This window comes from Solanum dulcamara, chromosome 3 (genome assembly GCF_947179165.1).
Source record: "Solanum dulcamara chromosome 3, daSolDulc1.2, whole genome shotgun sequence".
NCBI lineage: Eukaryota > Viridiplantae > Streptophyta > Magnoliopsida > Solanales > Solanaceae > Solanum > Solanum dulcamara.
The window spans coordinates 69,214,137-69,226,693 of NC_077239.1; positions in this window are offsets into that span (position 1 = coordinate 69,214,137).

The window sequence follows — 12,557 nt, forward strand, 5'->3', positions numbered from 1 at the left end:
GGTCCTTAGTGACCCCACATCACCTCTAACACTGCTCAGTCCCTCAGAGACTCATCTTAACTCATGAATATACTTCAAGATACTCGGGTTCGACCCCTCCCAAACATAAGAAGGGTCCGAATCTTTGGAAAAATTTTGAGGGGTGTTACATTATCACCCCCTTGGGATCATTCGTCCTCGAATGATGAGAAATCAAGAACAGACTCAGGGTGCAAATCACAATCAAAACTCAGTCATTCAATCATTCAAATTCTCAATCAATTATCAATCAAGACTCAAGATGCACAAATGAATTCAAATCAAGGAAATGGACATTACCTTCAATATTCTCATCGTTAGGCACGAATAGATGGGATATTTAGATTTCATGGCTTCCTCCGCTTCCCATGTGGCTTCCTCAACAAATTGGTTCCTCCACAGGACTTTGACTGAGGCGACTTCTTTGTTCCTCAGTTTGCGAACTTGGCGATCAAGAATTTGGACCGGAACCTCTTCATAAGACAAGCTATCCTTAATTCCAATGCTATCAATGGGGACTACCAACGAAGGATCGCCCAAGTACTTTTTTAACATCGAAACGTGGAATACCGGATGAATAGAGGCTAGCTCTAAAGGCAACCCCAACTCATAAGCAACACTCCTAATCTGCCTCAAGATCTGGTAAGGACCAATATATCGAGGACTAAGCTTCCCCTTCTTTCCAAACCTTATGACACCCTTCATGGGTGATACTTTCAAGTACACCCAATCTCCCACCTTAAACTCCAAGCCTCTCCTCCTCACGTTAGTGTAAGATTTTTGGCGGCTTTGGGCTGTCTTTAGCCTATCTTGAATAAATCTCACCTTCTCCATAGCTTGGTGAACAAGGTCAGGCCCAATCAACTCGGCTTCACCAACTTCAAACCACCCAATGGTCGATCTACACCTCCTCCCATACAAAGCTTCATAAGGAGCCATTTGAATGCTTGCATGATAGCTATTGTTGTATGCAAACTCTATGAGAGGTAAGTGATCATCCCAATTTCCCTTGAAGTCGAGCACACATGCCCTCAACATATCTTCCAATGTCTGGATGGTGCGATCTGCTTGGCCATCTGTCTGGGGATGGAAGGCTGTACTCAAGTTCACCCTCGAACCTAATCCCTTCTGAAAGGATTTCCAAAATTGGGAAGTGAATTGAGCTCCTCTGTCTGAGATGATAGACAAAGGGACCCCATGCAATCTGACGATCTCCTGTATATACAACTTTGCATAATCTTCTGCGGTATCAGTAGTCTTAACCGCCAAGAAGTGAGTTGATTTCGTCATTCTATCCACAATCACCCAAATGGAATCATGTTGCTTTCGGGACTTCGGCAAGCCTGTAATAAAGTCCATGTTGATCATCTCCCATTTCCATTCTGGAATTTCTATAGTTTGGGCTAAACCACATGGCCTTTGATGCTCAACCTTCACCTGTTGGCAATTCGGGCACTTGGAAACAAATTCCGCAATATCTCTCTTCATCCTACTTCACCAATAGATTTCCCTCAAGTCATGATACATTTTCGTGGAGCCTGGATGAATAGAATATCTGGAACTATGCACTTCGGCCATAATCCTCCCTCGAACATCATCGACATCAGGTACACACAATCTACCTTGGTACCTCAACACACCATCTCCCCCTTTGGTGAAAACCATCAACCCTTGTTTGTGAACCAATTCCTTCAACCGAAGGAGAATGGGGTCCTGATCTTGTTTCTCCTTTACCTCTGCTACAAGTGAGGATGTAGCCCCATCTCGAACGTTTACTCCACCTTCATTATTCTCTTCGAGTCGAACTCCCAATCGGGCTAATCTATGTACTTCCTTCGCCAATTCCCTCCTTCCTTCCTCCACATGGGCAGTGCTACCTATAGACAACCTGCTAAGAGCATCAGCAACAACATTAGCTTTACCTGGATGGTAGAGGATTCTCATGTCGTAGTCCTTGAGTAGCTCAAGCCATCTTCTTTGCCTCAGGTTGAGTTTCCTCTGGCTGAAGACATATTGCAAGCTCTTATGATCGGTGAATACGTCGACATGCACTCCATACAAGTAGTGGTGCCAGATTTTAAGCGCGAATACCACAGCTGCCAGCTCAAGGTCATGAGTTGGGTAATTCTTCTCATGAACCTTAAGCTGTCTCGAAGCATAGGCTATCACCTTTCCCTTCTGCATCAGTACACAGCCCAACCCGATTCTAGATGCATCACAATAGACCACAAAGTCCTCTGTCCCATCGGACAGAGTCAAGACAGGAGCAGTGGTTAGCTTGGCCTTCAGTTTCTAGAAACTCTCCTCACAAGCATCGAACCATTGGAACTTAGCCTTCTTTTGGGTCAGCTTAGTCAATGGTGATGATATGGATGAGAATCCCTCTACAAACCTTTGATAATACCCGGCCAAACCCAGGAAGCTCCTTATCTCTGTCGGGGATGTGGGTCTAGGACAATTCTTCACAACTTCAATTTTCTGAGTATCAACCTGAATACCATCTTCAGATACAATGTGGCCTAAGAAGGCCATTGATGCAAGCCAAAATTCACATTTGGAGAACTTTGCATACAGTACCTGGTCTCTCAAAGTTTGTAAAACAACTCTAAGATGATAGGCGTGCTCCTCTTCATTCTTGGAGTAGACCAGAATATCATCTATGAATACAATCACAAACATATCGAAATATGGTTTAAACACCCGATTCATGAGATCCATAAAAGCCGCGGGGGCATTAGTCAACCCGAAGGACATGACCAAAAATTCAAAGTGGCCATAACGAGTCCAAAAAGTAGTCTTCGGAATATCACATTCCCTCACCTTCAACTGATGGTAGCCGGATCTCAAGTCTATCTTTGAGAAACACGTGGCACCTTGAAGTTGGTCAAATAAATCATCTATTCGGGGGAGAGGGTATTTGTTCTTTACGGTGACCTTGTTTAGCTGCCGATAATCAATACACATTCTAAGGGACCCATCTTTCTTTTGCACAAATAGGACGGGAGCACCCCATGGTGAGACGCTCGGCCTAATGAATCCCTTATCCAACAAGTCCTTCAATTGCTCCTTCAACTCCTTCAACTCAGCTGGGTCCATTCTATAAGGAGGAATTGAGATAGGCTGGGTATCAGGAAGAACATCAATCCCAAAGTCAATCTCCCTATCAGGAGGGACTCCAGGCAGATCTTCAGGAAAGACATCCGGAAACTCGTTGACAATCGGAACCGACTCAAGGGATGGAGACTCAACATTGCCATCTTTCACTCGGACAATGTGATAGATACACCCTTTTGAGATTAGCTTCCTGGCCCTAAGGTAAGAAATAAACTTACCCTTAGGCATAACAGGACTACCCCTCCACTCTAATACAGCTTCGTTTGGGAATTTGAATGTGACAATCTAAGTTCTACAATCAATAGAGGCATAACAAGCATAAAACCAGTCCATGCTAAGGATCACATCGAAATCAACCATGTCTAACTCAACCAAGTCAGCCAAGGTATCCCTGTGATGAATTGACACAGTGCAATCTCTATAGACTCTCTCAGCTAAGAAAGAATCACCGACAGAAGTAGCTATACTGAAAGGCTCAAGAAGACATTCGAGAATTTTATTGAATTTACTAGCCACATAAGGAGTCACAAAAGATAGGGTGGCACCCGGATCCATCAACACATAACAATCAAGAGAAGAGACTTGAATCATACCCGTCACGATGTTTGGAGAGTTCTCTTGATCTTGGCGACTACCCATAGCATATAAACAGTTTGTACCTCCATCGGTGCCTGAAGTAGTGCCCCTTTGATTACCTCTAGTCGGTGGTGCGGTGGTAGAATGCTGGGCCCTGTTCCCCCATGCTGGACACTCTCTCTGAAAGTGGTCTCTTTGGCCACACTTATAGCAACCAGCCCTTCCCGCTCTGCACTCTCCCAAGTGGAACTTACCATACTTGACGCATGGTGGCTTCCCTTGCGATCCTTGACCCATGCTAGATTTGGATTGCGAACCCCGAGGTCTGAAATCCTGGCGACTCTATCCTTGCCGATCATACCTGTTCTGCGGCATAGGTGCACTTGCGGTAGATGAGGCGTAGTTGGAAGGCCTCTTCTGGAAGAAGGACCTGTTTCCCTTGCTTTGCCTCTGCTCATTCTCATGCCCGGCTGATCTTGCCTTCTTGCTCAAATGCTCCTCTCTGTCCTTTCTCTTCTCCTCCTCCACCTGTTGGGCGTACACCATTAACCTTGAAATATCCATATCAGAGATCAACAATGCTGCTTTGCACTCCTTCTTCACATGCCTCCCTAATCCGGAGACAAACTTCCTCATCTTTGACCTCACATCAGGAATCATTTCTGGAGCATACCTGGATAGCTAGATGAACTTCAGGCTATACTCCTTAATGGTCATGCCTTCTTGTTTTAGATTCACAAATTCCTCCACTTTCGTTTCCCTCAATTCTCGGGGAAAGAAGTGGTCAAGGAAGGCTCCCTCAAATTCATCCCATCTAGCAGGTTCAGCATCCTCACCCCTACCCTGTTCCCATTGGTTATACCAAATGTTTGCCGCATCTTTGAGTTGATAAGACACCAACTCAACCCCCTCAATTTCTGTAGCATGCATAGCTTTTAGAATTTTCCACATCTCATCAATAAAGTTTTGGGGATCTTCATCAACTTTAGAACCCGTGAATGCCGACGGATTCATCCTCAGAAAGTCTCTAATTCTAGTGGCAGCAGATGGCTCTTGGGAACTAGAGTTAAGAGTCGGCGAACTCTGATTACCACTTCGGGCAGCCATTAAGTGCGTGAGCATTGTGATCGCCCCACGAAATTCTGCCTCTGATGTGGGCGCAGGTGGAGTAGCAGGCACTTGAGGTGTCTCCGCATATCTCGCAGGTCGGCCTCTAGCCCTTGCTGGGCGTACCTCTGACTATGGCATCCCTGCATTATCAACATTCCTTTGGCTAGCAATACATTTAGGAGGCATTATCTGTAACGTATAAATGCACGAATTAGAAAGGAGTTTCATAGAGTTTAACTCTATCGCACAAATTTAGGGTATGAAAGAAGTGAAACAATACCTAATGTCTTATAGCCTTCTGATTATAAGTGTGGTGCACAACACACTCATAAGCAAGAATCTACTAGACACGGCTTCATAGACTCCCTAGGACACTTGAACTCTGTGCTCTGATACCATGTTTGTCACGCCCCGGGAGGGTACCCTAGACGTAACCGGCACCCGAAGGCCATTTCTGACCTCCGAGCGAACCACCTGGTCCAGTCACACATTTATTCAATCACATTCTCTTAGCGAAAGCTCAATTAATGAAATACTATTCGCAATATGAGGGCCGAAGGCCAAACATTTATAAACTCGACAAACACATAAAATAAGATTCCTCAAAATAACCGTTCAACCTCCCCACACTCCAGTCTATGAAGCCTCTATCTAAGTCCAAGAGGTGTCAATGACAAGTCCATGGCTACCAATAATCAAAATAAAGGAAATGACAACAAAACTGTACAAGAAGACTCAACATCCTCCGGGAACTAGGAGGACTCACCAACTAGCTGGGAGCGTATGCGGATCTTCAACGGAGCGCCGGTTGATGACCGCTAGTACCTGTCTCTGCATCATGAAATGATGCAGGCCAAATAGCGTCAGTACATGGAATATACGAGTATGTAAAATGGCTGAATACAACGAACATCAAGGAAGAATTTATCAACTCGGAAGCTCAACTCAAGAGGAATAACAACTCAATCAAATGTCCTAAGTCTAAACAAAAATATGATTTAGACGGGACCAATCACATACAATTCAACTCAATCTGACTCAGAGTACTATCAAGACCTATTTGGGAGTTTCTCTTACCCGACAACCATCACTTATGAGCCAGTGAAAGTAAAACAAACCGACGTTGTTGCCGCGTCCGTTCATACCTTGCCAGGGTATGAACGAATCAACCAATCATGGATCCAATCCAACCAAGTCCTATAATATCAGGACAAATATTTTTGGGGAAACATCCGACTTTAACGGTTCAATCCCCTCCTACGTTTGGCAACGTAGTTATTGGGTTCGAGTATGGACTTTACTCTTTCCCAATTCGGTGCTCGATACTCCTCCAAAGACTCAATGCTCATAAAACTCCATCCAATCAACTCAATCAAATCATATCGACAAGTCTCATTACAACCTTGTCAACTCATCAACTCTATCATGATCAAATCTTTTCCAATCATACTATCCGGTCAATCTCAGTCATATCTTTCAAAAGAAATTTGAATGCACATTTATAGCAACATATAAGCACAACCAATCATTTCCTCTATCCATTTACTCAATCTTTGAAACTCATCACAACTCCAAGGCTTTAAGTCAACAATTTAAGATAAGCAACATTTTTAAGAAAATAGCATCCTTCATCATAATCCACATAATTAAGAAGATCAATAAAACATATTTAATAACTCATCTTCATCGACTCATACTCACATAAAGGCTCAATTTAGAAACTTCTTGGCTCAACAACATCAACACATATAGAATCAAATACATAGGGGACAAAGTTCATACAAGCATAAACCACACCAAGAAACTCCATTTCTATGGACATCTAACCTCAAAGCAAGAGTAGGGCACATGAGTGGACTCACCCCATGTTTTAGATAGCCTTACATGCCTTAGTGAAGACTTGGAGAAAACCTTAATGCTGGGTCTTCAATGGAGGACTCAAATCTTGAAGCTCTTGGGACAAATCTTTATTGAGAATGGAGAAGAAGAAGGAGATGAAGAAGAGAGAGGGAGAGAGGAATTTCTAGGGCTTTTAGAGAGAGAGAGTGATGGATTGAAAATGATCCCAAAATGTGCTAAGGCTGATACATATATAATTTGGAATAATTCCTAAATTGCCCCTCCTTAAAAGTTCTGAAAAATAGGCAAAAATGCACCTGGCGCGATAGTGGCGCATCGCGCCATTGCAGCGCCAGGACGATTATGCCTAAAAACCTACACACCTCGTAGTGGCGCGCTGCGCCAGAGACCAAACTACTGAGGCATGTTTCTGGCGCGATAGTGGCACGTCGCGCCCTTACAGCGCCAAGGCCATATTTTCTGGGTTCTAGAAATTTAGCCTGAAAAACCCTGCACAACTTTTAGTGGTGCGTCGCGCCAAGGACCAAACTACTGAGGTATTTTTCTAGCGCGATAGTGGCGCATCGCGCCCTTATGGCGCCAGGGCCATTTCCCCAGCAGTTGCAACCCAGGCCAAAAAATGAAATTCCTGCCGTGCTAGTTCATCTTAGGATCGTCATATCTTTTGACTCCGAACTCCAAAATTTACGTTCTTGGTGGCGTTGGAAAGAAGACTCGACAACCTTTAATTTAATAGGTCGTGGGCCACCCAGATTGACGTCCTTCAAAAGATAGGGTCATTAAAAGTCGACCCTTATACGAACTCGTCCTAAACTTAGCCACGACGGATCTTTTGGACTTAGCTCGGTCCTAGGGGTCCTTGGTGACCCCACATCACCTCTAACACTGCTCAGTCCCTCAGAGACTCATCTTAACTCATGAATATACTTCAAGATACTCGAGTTCGACCACTCCCAAACACAAGAAGGGTCCGAATCTTTAGAAAAATTTTGAGGGGTGTTACACTCAAACCCCAGAACTATGTAGCCAACGTAGGATGGAGGCTATGCCTCTTAAGTCCCAAAAAGAGGACTTTGATGAGTGGATCTAAGATGGTGATGTCCTTTACCCTGGCAAGGTATTGGATGGATGTGGCAACGACATCGCTTCGTTGTATCATCGCTAGCTCATAAGTGATGGTTGTCGGTTAGAGAAACTCCCAACTGAGTAAGCATTGCTTATTACTATTATTTTTATTATTATATTTTAAACATGTATTACATATTGATGTTGAGATGATGTTGAGTTTTGAGCTGAGTTTTTTTTAGAGGAGTTTATTGATATCTGTCCTTACCTTCCTGCCATTTTACATACTCGTACATTCCACGTACTGACGTCATTCGACCTGCATCGTTTTATGATGCAGATACAGGTGTTAGAGATCCTCAACAGGCGAATCGTTGAAGATCATTTCTTTTCGGCTATTTGGTGAGTCCTTCTTGTATTCGAAGGAACTCCTTATCCTTTCATTATTGTTGTGTGTGATGTTTCTTTTGAGGTAGCCATGGACATGTCATTGACACCATCTAAGAGTATTAGAGTCTTTATAGACATAGTTTGATGATGTAATACGAGTAGTTCTCCTTAGAAACTACTTCTTTTAAGAATTATCTATTTTTCCTTTGATGATGATAGGCCCACATTAGTATTCTTAAGTCTTCCGCTGATGAATAAATAAGAAATGAGACCAAGTGGTTCTCTCAGAAGTCATAAATGGTTTCTGAGTGCCGGCCACACCTAGGGTACCCTCTCGGGGCGTGACAATTAATTAATTATTTTCTTTTCTGACAATATGCTAGTAAGCGTTATAAACTCATACGGTATATTATTGACAAAGTATTTAGTCTAGGATTTACAATGAATTCAATCGGTGGTCCTCAATCTAATATTTATCTCAGCAACTTTATCTAATTATTTCCTTTTTTGGTCTAGAATAATGGCGGATGCTCTTTTTTAAGTAATTTGTAGATGATGAATCACAAACAAGCACTCCATCGACATCAAATTTTTAAGGCGTTGCCAAATTTTAAATACTACAAAGGTTTCAATTTTTTTTAAATATAGAAATTTGCTCATGACATTGTTCAAAGAAGCCGAAGAGCTAAAAGATCACTTGAAAAAATTGATAAAAAATAGAAATAGAGAAGTATCAACTAATTTTTACCATCGATCTCTATAAACTATGACAATAAATAAATTCGGAACACAATGCAACATACAGTAGTAAACATCAACTTCAAGTTGATAGTTCTCAATGATAGAAGTCTATATATAATTAAGAAGGTCTTCTATAAGAAAAGTCATCAATTATAAGACAATGCAACAACACAACACAATTCCATCTATCCACTAAAATCAACATGCACAAGCACGTGCTGGACTTTGGACATAATTGTGATCATCCAAATCGTCATCGTCCTCAACGACCTCTACTGATGAAGTGAGGACAATCACGCCTTTGAACTCCACCTTGTATCGATGAATGTGTTCTTAACTTCGTTCGTATATGATTTAAATATTTTCATGTAGGTCTGCTTCATCTCACGAACAATAGGGGTAAGGTATGAGTGCACAATCTAGTTTAAAAATATTATTATATAATAACAAATAAGTTTTTACCATTATATTGTTCCCATTATACTTAAATGGGCTGCTTTTCATTATGTTGTCGCTCTTCGACGTGTGTCATCTAAGTAAATGAGGAACGTGCAAACTAGAATGCAGTGACTTTCCGAAATACTTTCCAAGATGAGGAAAAGCCTCATATATCCAAACTTGCAATCAATAGAAGTATAAATAAATTTATAGAGTTTATGTATTACTGCATAAATAGAAAAGAATCTATAATAAATCGATAAGATGGTAAATAATAAGTATTGCAAATTTTCAGGAAAAGTCATATGATGCATTATTCTTCTAATTAAAAGCTTTTTTCTTCTTGCTCAAATCAATCTTATTCTTCAAATAGCTCAACACTAGCCCAAACGATTCTTTCCCCTATGAATAACTCTCGAATAAATCTAAATCAACCGCCATCTTGATGTGGTCTAAATTTACCTTTTTTGATGAATCATTTGTCGGCAGCATTGAGTGCACGAACTAAATTAAAGTGCATTTCAACTTTTGCTCCTTTCTTAATGTATTACATTAATCAAGCTTATCAACCTTTCAGTAGTGATGTTCTTGTTCTTGGTCACCTTGAAATAAAAACGGTCACAATTTTGAAGGACTTTGCTTGTTTTTTATTCGTTGGGGTATGCTAAACAATTTAGCCTCGTAATCAAAGCAAATTCTTTTAAGCCGAAACAAGATGGCTTATCGTTCACACAGAACCAAATCTCATGCAACTTTTTATTATTCTTGACACGCCGCAACAATATATTTTGAAACTTCTTCACCTTTATGTTTCTTACTGCTACAAGCATTAAAAACAGATTCTTTAATGATTTTTTTTATCTTTAGCCATACTTTACAGTCTACAAGCAAAAATAAATTTGTAGTGGTTATTCTATCGACCATTGGTCTATTAACAGAAACAAAGAAGTGTTCTAACCTAATGTGAAAATAAGTAGCAGTGATTTTAGAAAGGGAGAATGCAAAAGACAGCAACAAGAACACCATTAAAGTCTACCAAAATGCAGAAAAAAATTTAAATTCGATAGGCAATTTAAATATAAAAATTCAAAAAAATTCTAGCCTTTATCGAAAGAAAAATGCAATTAATGATGCGGAATCAAAAACATAAATTAAAAATATATCATATTTTAACTAATTTAATCAAGAACAAACAATTTTCCGCAAAAGCCCAAAATTCACTACACTAAAATGCAACAAAAATAATAATAAAATGAAGCTAAAATTGTTCGGGGAAGAAGAATAAACTTACGTGAGAACAAGTCGATGAAGTTTCGATTTGGGAAAGAAGATTGGAAAAAAAAGTTTCAACTCTTTGAAGCACTCAAGAAAATGAGAAAGAAGAGAGGTTGAGGAGAGAAAGGAAAATTGTTGAATTATTAAATGAATTTAAAAATGAATGGAATATTTAATAAATATAAAAAAGAACTTTGTTGTATTTTTATAAGATTATATTTTATCCCCAATTTTTTGTAATGTTAAAGAAGTCCATGACCCACAATCAAAACTTTTAAAATATTAAACAGATCCATGACCTCACAATCCAAGTTTGTAAAATATTAAATAGGTATATGACCCCATAAGCCAATTCTATTTTTTCACCCTTTTTAATCCTAACCCTAAAAAATAAATGAAAAAGAAATTTAGTGGGCATTGACTAAATTAAGTTTTGAAAGTGAGTATCAATCCAAATATTCTCAACTCACTCCTCTGTGCGCTATTTTGACTTGGTGAGTTATTATTAGATTTAGAAATTCAATGGATGGTTAAAACAACAACAACATATCTGGGGAAGTGAAATTCTATAGGCGGAATTGGGGAGGGTAGAGTATATGCAAACCGACATGCTCTTTTTCAAAGACCTTCGGCTCAAGTAACGCTTGTCAAAGCAGTTAAAAAAAGAAAATACAAAAGTAAAAAAGACATAGCAAATAATTGGGAAAATATTATAGTATAACATTTAACAACAACAAAATAATTCATTAACCAGAGCAAGACTTTTATTGTAGTTTGATTTGTTGGTGGTTTTAATCCACTAGGGTAGCAAGGAAATTTTAACTACATATCAGGATGCACTGTATATGTGTATATATATGATATTGATGGAAGTATGATTATCAGTCCTATATGTGTTATGTCTTGCTGATTCTTGAGATTTGAAGACCCTTAAGATCTTTAGTATGTTAGTTGACACCTCAAAATTGTACTACATACTGAAAAGAGACGCAAGTTTAGGATAATGAAAGAACTCCTCCTGAAGTATTCTTTGGAACAACACCAATTGCTGGGGCATGTAGCTCTTATTATAATGATAAATAAGACTCCCTCATGATATATTTTTCATTGTTGATTAGTTAAGAGTCTTAACACATATAGCTGTTAAATTTTTCATTTTTGTTCTTATTTACATTAAGCTTTTAGTTAAGTTTTTCTTTATATATGTTGTCATTGATCTTCCTTTGATCTCTCCACTTTTTGTCCATGTAATTATTGAATCTTGTTTTTTGATTCAGATGTGGCATCACGAGGAAAGCAAAACAAAAACTTTGTCTTGATGTCCCATTAGAAACATCTTATAATTGCTTTCTTTCATATTTTTAAAGATCATGCATTGCTTGTTTGAAATGCTAGGTTTCCTCATCTCTTGGTATAAATCACTAGACTAATTGTTAAGAGTCCTTTTAAGTTTATGTGGTAAGTTAAGAGGACATGCTCTGACTGCATCAAAACTCTTTTTAGGTTCCCGTTTGACAAACTTTGTGGATATACTAAGCCAAGGACTAAGAATTGCTCCTCCAGAAGCTCCAACTACGGGATACATGGTATCACCTGCCCCTTACATTTACATTTTGCACTTTTTTGAATTGACCTCTGTTTCTTAGCTATTCTTTTGTCCGTATATCGAGACATTTACTAAGCGTTACACCTATCTAATGTGCAATTTCTTTATCTACCTTGTAGTTTGGAGATGGAATAATATACTTTGCTGATATGGTCAGTAAAAGTGCACAATATTACTTCACTGATCGCAAGAACCCTGTTGTATTTATGCTTCTCAGTGAAGTTGCTTTAGGTGAGGTTTCTGAGCTAAAACGCAGCCAAGGTAAGTAAATACGGTAGGATTGCCATACCATACTGCTGTTATTTCATTCATTCAGCGCGTTGTCCTATTTCTCTTCGCCTGCCTTTTTTTTACCTTGTTACTA